This window comes from Wyeomyia smithii, chromosome 2 (assembly GCF_029784165.1).
Source record: "Wyeomyia smithii strain HCP4-BCI-WySm-NY-G18 chromosome 2, ASM2978416v1, whole genome shotgun sequence".
NCBI lineage: Eukaryota > Metazoa > Arthropoda > Insecta > Diptera > Culicidae > Wyeomyia > Wyeomyia smithii.
This window is the reverse complement of record NC_073695.1, coordinates 266,036,543-266,051,349: the sequence shown is the minus strand read 5'-3', so window position 1 is coordinate 266,051,349 and position 14,807 is coordinate 266,036,543. Positions and strand designations below refer to the sequence as shown.

At 38.1% G+C, this 14,807-nt stretch overlaps 1 protein-coding gene across 3 annotated transcripts in view; it reads right to left on the bottom strand.

The window, feature by feature from the left end:
• Window positions 1–14,568, bottom strand: part of LOC129721593 (catenin delta-2) — a 69,852-nt gene extending 55,284 nt beyond the window's left edge. The window contains exons 1-3 of one of the 3 annotated variants that reach the window (XM_055674346.1): window positions 14,182–14,568; window positions 13,614–13,671; window positions 13,452–13,542 (exon numbers count right to left, since the gene is read on the bottom strand). The gene's annotated coding sequence lies outside the window, so the exon portion shown is untranslated. Of the gene's footprint in view, window positions 1–10,733; window positions 12,354–13,451; window positions 13,543–13,613; window positions 13,672–14,181 lie in introns of those variants that run through there. The other 2 variants (XM_055674344.1, XM_055674345.1) reach the window with 2 other exon arrangements.
• Between the last annotated feature and the right edge of the window lie 239 nt (window positions 14,569–14,807).

Genomic DNA, 14,807 nt, shown 5'->3' with positions numbered 1-14,807 from the left:
ATCCGAGACCGAGCGTTTCGATCCCCAATATAAACTGGGGAGAATCCGCAGTAACGAAGTAAGTTCGCGGTGACACACGTATCGCTCTACACTACTGATGGAGCTTCAGAGCATGGAACGATGCTTACGAGTAATTTTTCGCAGTTATCGTGTCCTAATGCAGGGAGAAACGTGCAGTAGGGTTGTTTGCTACCGTTTCGCAAAAAAAAAGTTAAACGTAAGTATGCTTCTTCGGCACGATATCGAGTTTCTCAAACTGCAGCTGCAGTGTTGTATATTACGGAGACGAAGACGAAATATGGATGACAACGAAAAGTTGTCTCCTACGATGATACAGAACAGGACTCAAGTTTTGTAACTTGCTGCAAAACCTGGTTCTTCCTTGTGGCTGAATTTCCCAGATATCTGATAACGGATAGCAACAGCAAAATGCATCCACTGAAATCGTTGCCAACTCCGAAACTAGACGAAGAATATGTCCGGGAATTTTTTCTGCTTTTTCTTACACTTCACGTCGGATGCAACACACCACACCGATGCGATGCACTTGCCGCGAATTTACCGGATAAAGTGGGAAAAACTGTTCCAGCGCAGAAGACATACTAAAAATTTTACGGTTGGCGGATAAACTGAAAGACGTTACTGGTACGCTGCTTCAGATGTTTATGCAGATGAATAAAAATTGTCAATCGCTCTGCGACCTCTAGAGCACAATATTCAGATGCAATTGCTTGTTTTGAAGATGCGAAAGTAATTAGCAAAACGGTTTACAGTAAGCACAATTGAACATCACTATTTTTTATGAATACAAAATCTGCTACCAGTCCCTCGATAGCAGTATTTCAATTTGAAAATTAAAGCCATTTTATCTTTTTCATCGTAGTTTTGGGTTGGAATTCGTGATGAAAATTTATCTCCTAGTTACAAACACAACAGTTCATGGTTTGTAAGATTAATCACTGACTGATAACTGTTTGAAATTGATGCTGGAATATAATTAATCTTAAAAACTTTTGACATTGAAAAAAGGTGTAAAAAGTCTTTCTTTACAACTAAAGGTAAACTACAATGCTTTATATGAAGGGGATGTTAAAATTCATACGCCCGTAGAAAATTACTCGTGACTCGTGAGTCTAATAAATTTTTGATCAATTGAATTTTTGCGTACTTTCATATTATTTGGCATGGATTTTCTCTTCAAAAATATCTAGCCGTTTCCGAGGACAATGACTGGTATATGCAAGAAATCTCCACTGACTTCAGCAAAACATTAAATAGACGTTTTTGACGTAGAACTTTCGGGTAAGCTATAAGGGTAAAATGAATTTTGGAAATCGAAGTATGTAATATTTTTTTTTCAATCTCAAATGCTATAATTCACTTAGTTTCGATAGAACTTCTTTCGTGTTTGTAGCAATCGATTGGAAAATTAGTTACACATCCACCAAATATTATAATTTTATGATGTAATCTTTTGTTCTAATGAAATTGAATTTTAATGTTGTTCTTGCCCACAACGAAAGCAACATTTTGTTGCTTTCTGCATCTGCTTCTAATTGTAAACCTATCGATAATTATCGATAGAATCAGTAAATTATCGATAGCGATTTTAGTCCATATTTCCCATCCCTAAACCAGGGTAATATCTAGGAGCCGGCAACCGGCCCCGAAAGCCATTTTGAATTCCAAGATAGTCTTATACGGTTTCTAGTATTAACGCTATGTACTCAGCAGGGTACAGGGGTATCTTTTCAGACTTTATTGCTTCAAAAAACATGGTTAACCTCACCGATTTTCGATCTTCGCCTGTCAAAAGATTGGAAATCTGTCTATTTTAAGAATCCGAGACTGACAGGTATCTGAGACCACAGCTGCTTCCTGTAAATCCGGGAAAATAATAAAATTTCGGGACCATGTTCTGGTGAGATTAATAATTGTCAATTAGTACAATTAGCAAAATTGTCAACAAAACCGAGCATCATTAGTGTCCAAATTCATTATTTACTCCAGAATTTGATTTTCATTAATTTTGAATCCATCCGATGAGTTGTCCGGAATGACCATTCCAGAGCAGATTCCCGATCTCGATCCCGGAGATTCGGATTTACGGGAATCATATGGGGACCAACGGCCGTACCTTAAAAATAAACAATTTTTCCAATCTTTTGACGGATCAAGATCCAAAATTGGTCAAGAAATAAAAAAAGTCAGGCGCATTTTATTTTGATGGGTACCAAGGGGTTTCCTACGAAAGGCAGAAAATCAAAAAGCAGAATCACGAAAAGCAGAATTACGAAAGGCAGAATATTTCATAAGGCAGAATAACGAATGGCAGAATCAAAAAAAGCACGAATGGCAGAATCAAAAAATGGTCTATTTTCTTTTTAACAATACACACTCGCGGCCTTTGGCCGACTCTATTGTCCGAGTGTATGCTGTTCTTACTCGCTACCGCTCGTTCGGACTTAACTAAGGGAAAGAAAACCTGTTTGAATAATCCTAGAAAATCAGTAGATCAATTGTTTGTATGCGAGAGGCCGCCGCTTCCTATTGTTTTATGTTAATTATAATCAACTATCCGTTGAGACTAGTGTAAGTTATACATACCATCGAAAAATTACTCTCCGCGATGCCGTGAGACTCTTTAGGACCTGAGCCAAACCAGTTTGCGCGTTTCTGATCTAATAATTAGGCTTGATTTGCCCTTCCCATCAAAATTGGTCATTGCTTGTGACCAGTAATTATGTTTGGTTACCAAATAATATTAAATAATAAAGGTAGAGTAGCAGCTTTAATACCGTGACCAGGATTCGCATCAATTTGTCATCACGCACTTGGCTATCGTGAAATAGGTTTTGCTACCAGTGATTCTGCCTTTCGTGCCCTTCGAAATTCTGCCTTTTGAAATATTCTGCCTTGTGTGTACGGTCATAGAGTTCTGCCTTTCGTGATTCTGCCTTCTGTGGCGAACCCGTACCAAGTATTAACTAATCAATACGGGCATTTCCAAAATCGAGAGGATGCAAAGAGAGCGGAGTTCAACCCTGTGTCTCGAAAACGAAAACGATGGCCAAATACCCAAATTTCCAAAATAGAGATGATGTTCAAAGACCGAAAATCAACTTTAAACGCCATTATAAAGATCATGGTTTCCGGTTTCAGGAAACAGCCTAAAATGACCAAATTTTAATCGACATGGATCTATCCGAAATCCAGTTGATGTCTAGAGACTGGAAATCAACTTCAGATACTCATTGAAATCCAAGATGGCGACTTCTGGTTTCCGAAGATGGTTAAATACAACCCATCACGGTAATTTCTGTAATCATAATATTACCCAGAAGCCAGAAATCGACTCCAGACGCCATTTTGAAACCCAAGGTGGCATTTTGAATGTTTTCAGGACCATCACATTATTTCAAGGGTTATTTTAGTAGTGTTGGATAAAAATTATTTGCATAAACATATAGATATAGACAGTCTATAGTAATTGTACGGAAATTGCGTAGCCGTAAGGTTACAGAGTCTGCTTTGTCAAGCTAATGATCGTGGGTTCGAATCATAATAGAATCAGGCCATTCGATGGCAAAAAGGACTTAATCATGGGTTTGTTCTCCGGCTCCCACACTACTTACCCTTCCTGTACGCTGAATTCTATAATACATTTTAGTGACCTTCTTTTAACAAAAATAAGTCCCTGTTATCAATAAAACTGCCAGAAGGACGAACGACGAAACTTCTCCAGGGAATCATAAATGGCGATATTTGGCAGGTGGAAGGAGGATCGATATAGTAGAGCCGATTACACGCTATCGGAAGGAAGGGTAAAATCACATTACACACGAGCACGGATAAAACAATAATAATAAGCATGCCAATTGCGGTATTGCTAATAATAGAAGTGCGGGATACAGCGGACACACGGGCAGATTTCACAATAGATCAACGATTCTTGTCGCAGTGAGCAAGTTCATACGGGAAAGAAATCGTAATTATAGCATCTTCCAAGAATTATTGAAAAGGATAAGTTCACTTCGAGTTTGTCTATTGCGATTATTTTCGAATGCAATAATGCAAGCAATGTAACAAACAGCACGTCAACCTTGCGGTCGTGGCTTTGCATGCAACCCTTCTGATTTTTTTCACATGTTAACGATGTATCTTCAATTACTTTCAAGGTTTTGTTACACACTGTCTTCAAAACCACCAATTTATGGTTTCGATAATATTGAGGATGAAAGTTAAAGTAAGTAGTAGTTTTAGTAGTAAAGTAGTAGTTTCTAGTAGTAATCGTGTTTTTCAATATCCGAAGAAAACCAAAATGTTCATAGATGTAATTAATTAGCGTTTTAGAAATTCGTTTGAATCTCAAACTAATATTCGTGGATCAATGGTAATTTATTTAGCAGTAAAATGATTAGTCTTTGAAAGTGCTTCTACTCCCTCCTTCAGGACCGTTAAACATATATGTAATGGGAAAAAAAATTAAGTAAGTTGAAACAGTTCTGAATAAAGTCAAATTTGGGGGTCTTTTTTTCTTTGTATGGATCATCACTGCGACCAGAGACATTCGAGTTATTGTGATATTGCCGAGGTGTTTTCCGGACTCCACGCTTATAATTGATATCCGTGCTGTGCGTGAGGTTTTACCCTTCCTTTCCAAGCCTGATACTGCTCACCTGTACTGAGCTTCCTTCCATCCTATCAATATCACCAAGTTACAATTTCCTGGAGAGAGACCGCACGTTCTTCTCCGGCCAGATTCTTTCTAAGAGGAACTTATTTTTGTTAGGAGGATAGTCAACAGGGGTACAGTAGAATCTGGCTTGAAAGGCCTGTGGTTAAGCACATGTTAAAGTCCTTTGACAACCATATTGGCCGGATTCTCTTAAGATTTGAACCTATGAACACCCGCTTGTTGAAACGGACTCTGTAACGTTGCGGCTACGGAGCTCTCCTTGGGGACTTTAATATAATATAAATTGGCTATTTTTAATTATTTCTCGCGTAACTTTTCGAAAGGATCTAAGTACCACTGAGGGACACTGATTGTTCACTTTTCATTGATTGAACACTAAGTTAATTTTACATTTTTCATGATACTCTTTGCATAGAGCGCTACACAATTATTAATCTATCGATTTGTGGCAAGAAATCGTTTAAAATATTTCTAATGGCTCTGGAATAAATGAAACAGCGTGAGAGAGGAGAGTATTTCTCATTGTTACTTAGGTCCCTTCGAAAAGTTACGCGAGATTTATTGAGAATTAATCTCGCTCTAATATATTAAATCACTCTCGAGTAGATTCGTAGCCGCAAGGTTACACAGTTCACTTCGACAAGCGGGTGGTCATGGGTTCGCATCTTAGTAGAATCGAGTTTTCGATATCAAAAGACTTGAATGAAAACTAGATTCAGACTGATGAAAAAATTTTTTTCTAAACCTACAGAAACTTTATCCACCAATAGCATGTTAGGGCCCATTCAATTACTACATAACGCAGTAAGGGGTAGCGTGTAGTCCGTTTTTATTACAAATTTTTACTCGGGGGGAAGTTTTTCGGCTATGCAGTCTATTAAGAGGAGCTAAACGATGTTCCGCTTCAACTATCCGACGTTTCAATGGTTTATTTCATGAAATAGCAGAGCAGCTAAATGATGTTTCGCTTCAACTATCCGACGTCGAACTGCTCTAAATAGATTGAATAGCCGAAAATCTTCCCCCCGAGTGAACGTCACAGTCGATAAGCATCCACATAAGGTATATACAAATTTTTACGCAAAATTAACGGAACGGGGGTCAGAGTTAACGTTACGCGTAACATGCCGAATTCAAAGAAAAAATAGTCCTCAATAAAAAGATTTCCCTCTTAATTCACAATAAAAAGATTAGTTTCTTAAGGGGCCATTCACATACCACGTGGACAGCTTTGGGGGGGAGGGTATGTGTAATGTCCACGGTCCGTACCAAATTTTTAGAATTTATATAGGCTGTTGTCCACGGAGGGGGGGGGGTTGAAAATGATTTGAAATATATCCACGTGGTATGTTGATGGCCCCTAATCAATTTTGTTTTAAGTATTCCCTATTCATTTTTTTTTAGATTTGTTTTAAACTCATTAATTTGTTTTTGTTTCCGTTCTTCTTTTTTTTTGTTTTATTTTTTAAATCACTCAATTACGCGTAAAAGGTTAGGCAGAAGTTCGTAACAACGACAATTTGCATGTTACGAAATATTTGAACGGTCCCTTATACATCTTAGTAATATGCTTGAGGCGATGATAAGGTCGATAAAGATGATAAAAGAATTGTAGGTCTGGGTGAATACAACATCTGTATCATCTGAGGTGGAGTGCAGATGGAAGATAGATCATGGCGGAGGCAGATGAACCACGAGTTACACCAGGTGCTGAGATCGTTCAAACGGCGAAAATCGGGAGACTACGGTGGCTGGGCATGTCAAAGAAATGTCGGACGGCAACCCGGTGAAAATGGTTCTTGATAACGACCCGACTGGAACGAGGCGATAGAGTGCTCAGCGAGCAAGGTGGCTCGATCAAGTGGAAGACGACCTGCGGGGCCTCCGCAGACATGGCTGGCGAGCTGCAGCCATGGACCGAATTGAATGGAGACGACTTCTTTGAACAGCAAGGAACACTTTGGCCTGAAGCTGGCCGGTAAGCTGAGTAAGGGCGAATACAAGCACACTATAACACGTTACAGGAAACTTCTCAATGAGAGACACTGTAAAAAGGTAAACCAAAAAATGTGAACAGCAAAACACGTTCGGACAATGCCACAAAATTACTGGTTGCAGCAGGCTCCATGCAAGAAAAAAGTTACGCTCAGGAACTTCACATCTCAGCTTAAACTTTCTACAATTGCAAAAGACCATTTTTTAAGAATAAACTAAAAGATAGTTGTTATGGGTAAGGTTGGATGTAGTTCATAAAAGCGATGAATGGACCTTCGCGAGTATTCAATTTGTGAAATTTTAATATACTTCATTTCAAAGAATGATTCATTTGAATATTATCTGCCATTATTTTTAAGTATGCAACCTGTCATGAATTCTTTCTTCATTTTTTGTAATTTTGAACTAAAAAAATTTCAAAAGATTGTTGTCGTTAGTTTTTCAGGAAAACTCAGAATTATTTTCACGATTTACTCGAACTTCATTAATTTCTTGTTTTAGTACTATTTATAACTACTCCGTTTTTTATGCAAGAGGTACGTAGCCGTAAAAAAAACACGGATTTCGGACGTCCGTAAAAACGTGTTGATTCAAAAATTTGCGTATAAAATTAACAAATATGTATGAAGGCAGATTGAAGTTTTCTTAGGAACCATCATAACGATTTAGGAATTTAACGATCATTCCGGATGTAGCGTATTTTTGTAGCGTATTTCTGATAACTAGAACCGCTCTGGAATAATTTAGAAAAACAAAATGGAATTGAAACACACGATGATAGGAACGTACATTCACAATTATTGCACCCATCGTACTTGATTTTATGTAGATTTGTAATCCGTCTTCTTTTTTGACTAAGTGTTGATGTTATTAAATGAACGCTAAGATGTTTTGATGCTTTAACCTTCACATCTTTTGTGATGAAATAATCGAGATATATGTTTTCCATTATGTTGGCTCAACCAGACATTTGAAACTCTCTTCAAAATTTCCGATACAAAAATCATTCTAATCTATACATGTTAAATTGGTTCGACAGAAGCAACGTTACCATTGTTGATAATTTAACACATATATATGCTAGCCATTCTAAATCTAGATGCAACAAATTTCAGAACTGGTAGTGACTAAGTGACTTGAAAATAGGAACTTTAAGAAACCAAATGCCTGAAAAAAGACCAAAAAGGAACTAAAAAAAATTCTAAATGATAATTCAAACGAGAAATGTAAAAGGAGACTTTCAGGTAAAAATAAGACAATTTTAGGTAAAAGATGAGACTTTAGAGACCTTTCGTTGAAACAAGAGACTTTTTAGCGACTAACTTTAGAGAATTAGTTAGAGACTAAAGAGACCTGCTACCAGCTCTGAAATTTACATCCTTTTTTTTGCTGTACAAAAATGTTGTTTAATTCAGAATATTAGACCTTGTTACAATCTGAATGCATAGGAATGAATTTCCGGGAAAAACCTAGATGAAATTTAAAACAAAGTTTATTATTAAAAGGTAGCGAAAAATTTGGTTCACATTTTCTTATCTATTCGCTTAAAACACATATTAAAAAAGCATAGCAAATTATAGTTTACATCGAAAGTTCGCGATCGGTTGTTCTTGCAAATATTTGCAAAAGAGGGAAACACACGCTCACTGTCCGACGAGGTAGGTTTCAGAGTCTTCAACTTGTCAACCAGTCGCTTCAGATTCGCTGAAAATTGTCCATTGAGTTGAAATAATGCAAGTTTCTTCTGTAAAACTTTGCTTAAGTACGCTGATTTGGTCTCAGATGTTCGACCTCTAGACCACTGATTCCAGCCTTTTCATAGATGGTTCCTGTACATGAAAATAGACCTGTTCGAAGGATCCCTCTGCTGCTTGATCTTTCTTGATCAAGTTATAAGCTTCCTCCTGGCTAAGTGATTTTACTCATTTGCAAACTGTGAAAATTTCCTACTAGACACAGCCTTTACATGTATAAGAAAATGAAAGAATAACATTTTGCAAGGGCGACTCGTGGCTTTTGAACCTATCTGTTTAACTACAAATTTTGAAAATCGCAGTTTGAGGAAGTAATAACAATCATGTCCGCGTAATCACGTAAGTTATTCTATTTGTTACTATTTGAAAGTGAAACTAAATTTATGATATATTATGATATTTTCTCATCAAAAAGCGTTGTTAACATTATTGTTTGTTTAGCTCTAATTTAGCGGTTCTCAATCTGGTGTATGCGTACCCTTAGAGGTACTCGAGTGCTTTCAGGGGGTACGCGAAAGAAAAATCAATAATGGCGAATGAAGAAATTTTTCCTTATAATACTTCATTGTGCAAACTTGCTCTTAAAATAGACTGTTACAATTAAACAAACCATAGTTCAATTTGAAGCCTGAACTAGACTACCACAACATGATCTACCACTACTCTCTCCCACTCTGCGAGAATATTCCAAACCCAGGGGGTACAATTGATTTGCAAAATATCACCAAGGAGTACGCGGACAAAAAAAGGCTGAGAACCGCTGCTCTAATTGAACGTTTTAAGCCGCTCTACAGTTCGTTATTTGACACCAACTCTCTATCTGTATAAAATAGTGGTCCCCGTGGTTCTGTGGTTAGCGATGTCGGACGGCTAGCTCTCCCACACGGTTGCGATATCGGGTTCGATTCCCGATCAGGTCTAGGAACTTTTCGAGCTGGAAATTTTCTCGACTCAGCACTGGGGCACGGTGTATCGTTGTACTTATCCTGCAACATGCAAAATGTGCCGAAAACAATATCGATAACGAATTTTCCAACTAATCTAGTTGGTCGAGACCGCATTAGCCCCCAGGCTAGCGTGCGATATTGTTGTCTGTATCTGCTTTAGTTTTCGAGAAATTACAATTTGAATAAAACATGTTCATTGGAGAACATCGTAAAACTGGCAATCAAACCACAAGTTCTGCTGCGTTAATCTTGTGATATCTCGAAAACTAAAGCAGATAGAGAGTTAGTGTCGAAGAACAAACTAAAGAGCGGATAAAAACTGTTTAATAGGAGCTTAACAAACATTATTGTTAACCATATTTTTTAATAAGAAAAAAATTTAAAATACGGTTTAAATTGTACTGTACTTTTGAACATTTTGTCTCCAAATGTTATTTTTTACATTTGTTTAGACATGTAAAGACTGTATCTAGTAGAAAATCTTTTCAGCTTCTTTTCAGCCACTTTAAGGAACAGTATTCAAGAAACTTGAAAGTTGAATAACTCTGAGTAGATAAGCGTTAGGGCATATGCATCGAAAAGTTCTCTTCATCAAATATGGCCCTCTATCAGCCCCTGAAATATATCCAACGAGGAACCAATAACTCGGTATAGTTTGATACCGTCAGCTTGATGTTTTGAGAGCGTTGTTCAACTTATTGCACTGTTGTATAAGAAATTATAATGAATCGTAAGAAATTTTCCGTGAAATTCGCAAATCCCGGGGATTAATATTTCTGCTTCCGGGATCAGAGAAGCCTCGGAATAAATATTTCCGGGGATTGCAAACCCTGTTTCCCTATGTACATTGAAAGAACGTGAATTGTTTTAAGTGTGTAATGTTTGCTTTTATCTTTATAAATAAGCAATTCAGTTTGGCTTGATATCAACCAATTGATAATAGACTCGATACCGAAATATGACACATTAGAAAATGACAGACAAAAGTACTGATTAGTACTTAGATAGAAGTACTGATAGAAAGCAATATTACGTAGAAGCGTCGATATAAAGAAGTGGCACAATAAAGAGAAATGTGTACGCTTGATTTGTAAGGGACCTTTCAAAATATCGTTACAGAGATTTGTAGCTAATATGCCAATGTGTAATATGTCAACTTTCGAAATTCCACAAATCTCTTATCTACAGAGTCTGTTTTCCTTTCATCTTTCGTTTTTTTATTTGAAAATCAGAGTTATCTGAGTGAGTTATCCCCATCGTAACGAAACCGAAGTCGGATGAATGACGAGATTCGTAAAAACTTCCCTTCGCGGAAGTATCATTTTTCCAGTATCTTACCTTCGCTGAATCCTACTAAAAACTCCACTTTGCTGGGTGTTTTCCTAGCATTCCTTCGATCGCAGTGATTAATGAGATGTTGTACAAGCTCTAAACCCAAAAACACTTCCGAACCGTTTTTTTTCTTCCTTTTTTCGGGCGACCTTTGCGGTTGCCTTGCCGGCCAGGCCAGTGTATTATGCTGCGAACAGAACAGAAAACACCGCTCTACTCGCTCTCTAGCGTGGTTCTGTGCTCGCAAGAACACCTTTCTTTGATCCTTCCGCACTACTCCAACACTTTCTTGTAACCCCTCCACGGCTGAACCCAGCTTCTACACTTCACTTCCCCTAGCAAGCATACAATTTCGGAACCTTTCGCTCTGTGTCTACCACACCCTCACTGACAAAACACACCTCACACCATACCTATATGCATACACACTTCACACGTCTCTATACAAACTGGCTCGGTCGATCGGCGCTGATGCAGTTCCAGCTACTGTTAGTATTTTGCTGATGTTGAAGCCGAAGAAGCTGTTGATGACGACGGCGATAATGATGGTGCTGATGATGATGATGCTGACGATGACGGTACGGTACTCTCGTTTTTTGCTATGTTCGCTGTTTCACACATCTTCTTGTGCACAAGATGCAGCATTCACTATCAGTTGCGGTGATTTAAAAATGTATGAATCTTTAAATATCATTCTCTCCTCCCAAGATTATCCATTGATCCACTGATTGCGTTGCGGCTGCCATCGAGGGGGAAATTTTATTTTGCTTGGAAAGTTTCCGACCAAAGAGGAAAATCAATCGTAATTCACTTTTGCCTACGAACAGCCTCCCGAAAGAGCACTGAAACTTTTTCCAATGTGAGACCGACCTCCGCGTCGCCACTTGGCTCCGATTCTTCTGCAAAATTGATGTCGCGATTTTTCCTTCTATCTCTGCCTGCTTCGGCCAGCGAAACACACCTAAATTTTTGCTGTCATTTGTGTCAGACCGAAGAGAAAATCCCGTTTTCTGCAGGCCGATATTAGGAACAACTAAACTTTGGTCGATGCTTCACACTTGAGAATAAGCACGCAAAACACTGGCGGCGATCAATTCCAATTAGATAGATGAAGAATTTCAAGATTTTCGTTTGGTACAGAAAATCGCCAGAACGTCGACAAGATGTGTAGTGTAGCACTCGTAGAACTTTGCAGTCGAAAAACGTTGTCGCCGACGTCGCTCTTGTCAAAGTATTTGCCTTTTCCTACTACTGCTGCTGCTTGAGCTCTCTTCTCTCTGCTTCTGTGATGGCTGTGATGGTTCGTAGTTTTCTTCCCATCTTTTTCCCACTGTCGTCCGAATTGGTAAGCAGCAGTCTGTGTATTTATTCGATGGGTTACTTTTGCTTGCTCTCGAATCGAGAGCTCTCTGCTCCATCAGTGAGTGCGGTCACTCTCGAAATGAACACGATCGATTGGGAAGCAAAGTGCACTGAAATAAAGTATTCAGCATTCGTGCTACGTCACCGATTTATGAAAGTTCTGGCGATTTGAGGACCTTTTCTAAATCATGAACTTCCACTTATCTTATTAATTCGATGTTTGCCTCTTTTTTTATTGTAAAGAGGAATCGCTATTTCACTCGCTATAATTCCTTAATTTGTTAACGTAGTACTACGCCTTTCTTCACTATACTGGGGTAAATCCTTTTGTTAGCGAAATCGAAGTTTTCAAATGCTAATAGCTTTCATATAACTGTCCTGAATTCAATAAGTAAAAGCTCGTTGAGAAGCGCAAATTTACAAGCTTTTTATATGATCACGGAAAAAATCACGGAAAAGTTCCAAGGTCAAAATCCACATACATTTTCCATACGATTGGCTTGTTTACCTAACGCAGACGACTTTTGGTGAAACTATCTGTGGTGCAACGAGGAATCAACATACCTGTTCAGAAGGAAACAGATCATCGTTAGATTCAGTTGCAACAGTCAGGCAGTGAAAATGATATACAGGCATTTTCGTAGTGCGATTCTTTTAGGTCTTCCTGCTGAACCAAACCGTTGTATGCGCTTATTGTATTCGCTCTCCTTTATGATGAAGAGTTAGTTGGAGATGCTCTCACGGTAAGAAAGCAGAATTTTTTCATCGGCCAACGGTAAATAATGGCTGCGTTGTGTGAAAATTTCGTCAGTTCGCGTCTTCACTGGCCTGTACACAGATAGTTGTACAATCTTCAAAGCACGTTTCGTTCTTTCTTTGTAATAGAGAGTTCTTTTCCCAACACAGACATCAGAATAATAGAGCAAATGATCGTGAATTGCGAGTGTATTTTCATTGACTAGCAATGCCAACCACATGACATCTCATTGAGCAAAATTTCCATATCGAACGATGCTGTATAACGCCTCCGTTGTGGTTTTTTTTCACTTCACATCTTCTTGTTGGCTTGTCCACAGCTGTTTGTACAATATTTTTTTAGTAAATTGTGTTTACTTTCCAGTGTACTTAAAAGTTATTTTTCAATGCGTTTGTGATTGGTTTATTTTCCTAACACAGACATCAGAGAGATAGACTAAATGATTGCAAGTATACTTTCATTGGATAGCAATGCCTATTGGTATTGCATTTGAGCCAAACTTTTGAAGAAAACACTAGTGATGCAGCGAAGAACAAGCATACCTGTTAAAAAAACAACGACTCATCAGTTTAAATCATCATACCTTTCGTAGTTCTACGTCAAACCTGTGTTTGTGCACTGAAGCGCATATCCTCATACTTTTGTTTTGTTTTTTTTTTTTGCCAGATATTTTCAACATAGATCCAAAAACGATTGCTGAATGTTGGAAAAATAAAATCGAAATAAGCAAACTCTATGTGTTACACTTCTATTTATGAATCCCTTACTTTTTATCGAGACTGAAACTTGAATAATATTTTCCAATAACGTAAACTTCCTGCAACACTGTTTGGAAAAGTTAACAAATGTGTTAGATAATCAACCACAATTGAATAAATAAATTGAACAAAGATAAAGAATACGTGAATGAATTAAGAATTAGACGGTTTACACTAAATTGTTCAAAACAAGGGTAATTCTTAGGAATTTTTCCGATTTCAAACAGTTTTGTTTTGTGTATCAAGTTTTAAGCGCAAATTCAGGCAATCGTAATGAAAATGTTGGAAATATTCGTTTCATGAATTTTAGCTTGGCAAATCTATAACGAATAGTGTAACTGATTATAACTGATTATAAAAAAATCATTAGACAGCCTGTAGCGGAAACCTGGATCATGATTAAACAAAAACAAATCCACTCTACGCAAGTACCTATCAGAAGTGAACTATTCATAAATGAGAACACCGCTCATTGAAGCATACTTTCTTCTCACCCACATTCCAGCCATCCAATTGCCCAACCATGTGAGGAAAAGAGAGAAAACATAACCGATGAATAAAAAATCAAAACACTCACCGATCGAAGATGCCAGTGCTGGAACTCGTGGCGTGTCGCTCTCGCGAGCGCTATTCTTCTCGTTACGAATGAATCGCGGCTTCACCAACACATCTAACACTTACACAATGCACCGGCAGTGATTCCACTCTCAATCGAAAGCCCAAAATGCTACACATACACCTACAGCACTTCCGACCCTGGACAAAAATCACTTCACTGCACCTGGAAATCCACTTTTCAGCGTCGATATCACCTTCGCTGCAATTGCATCCACTTTCAATTTGCGCCTTACACGCAGATGTGCGAAATCCAATCAACGAAAGCAGAATTCGGAAAACTTTTTATCGAAAAATTCCACCCGAACTAGGAGCGCCGTGAAAGACTATCACTTTTATTGAAACAAGAGTCGCCATTTGTGTTTTGAGAGAGTGAGTTCGGGTGTGTGAGGGAAAAAGACATAGCGTTCTTTTCTACTTACTCCAGTATTTAATGCGGTTGATGATTTCACCAATCGTGTAAAGTATGACAGAAAGAGGAAGATACAATTTAGAACGAAGCAAAACGGGAAAGAAACTAAAGTCATGATTCAAGCGGAGAGTGTTCTTTGTACCGAACTTGCTTTAGCCGACAACCGATTGGTGGAC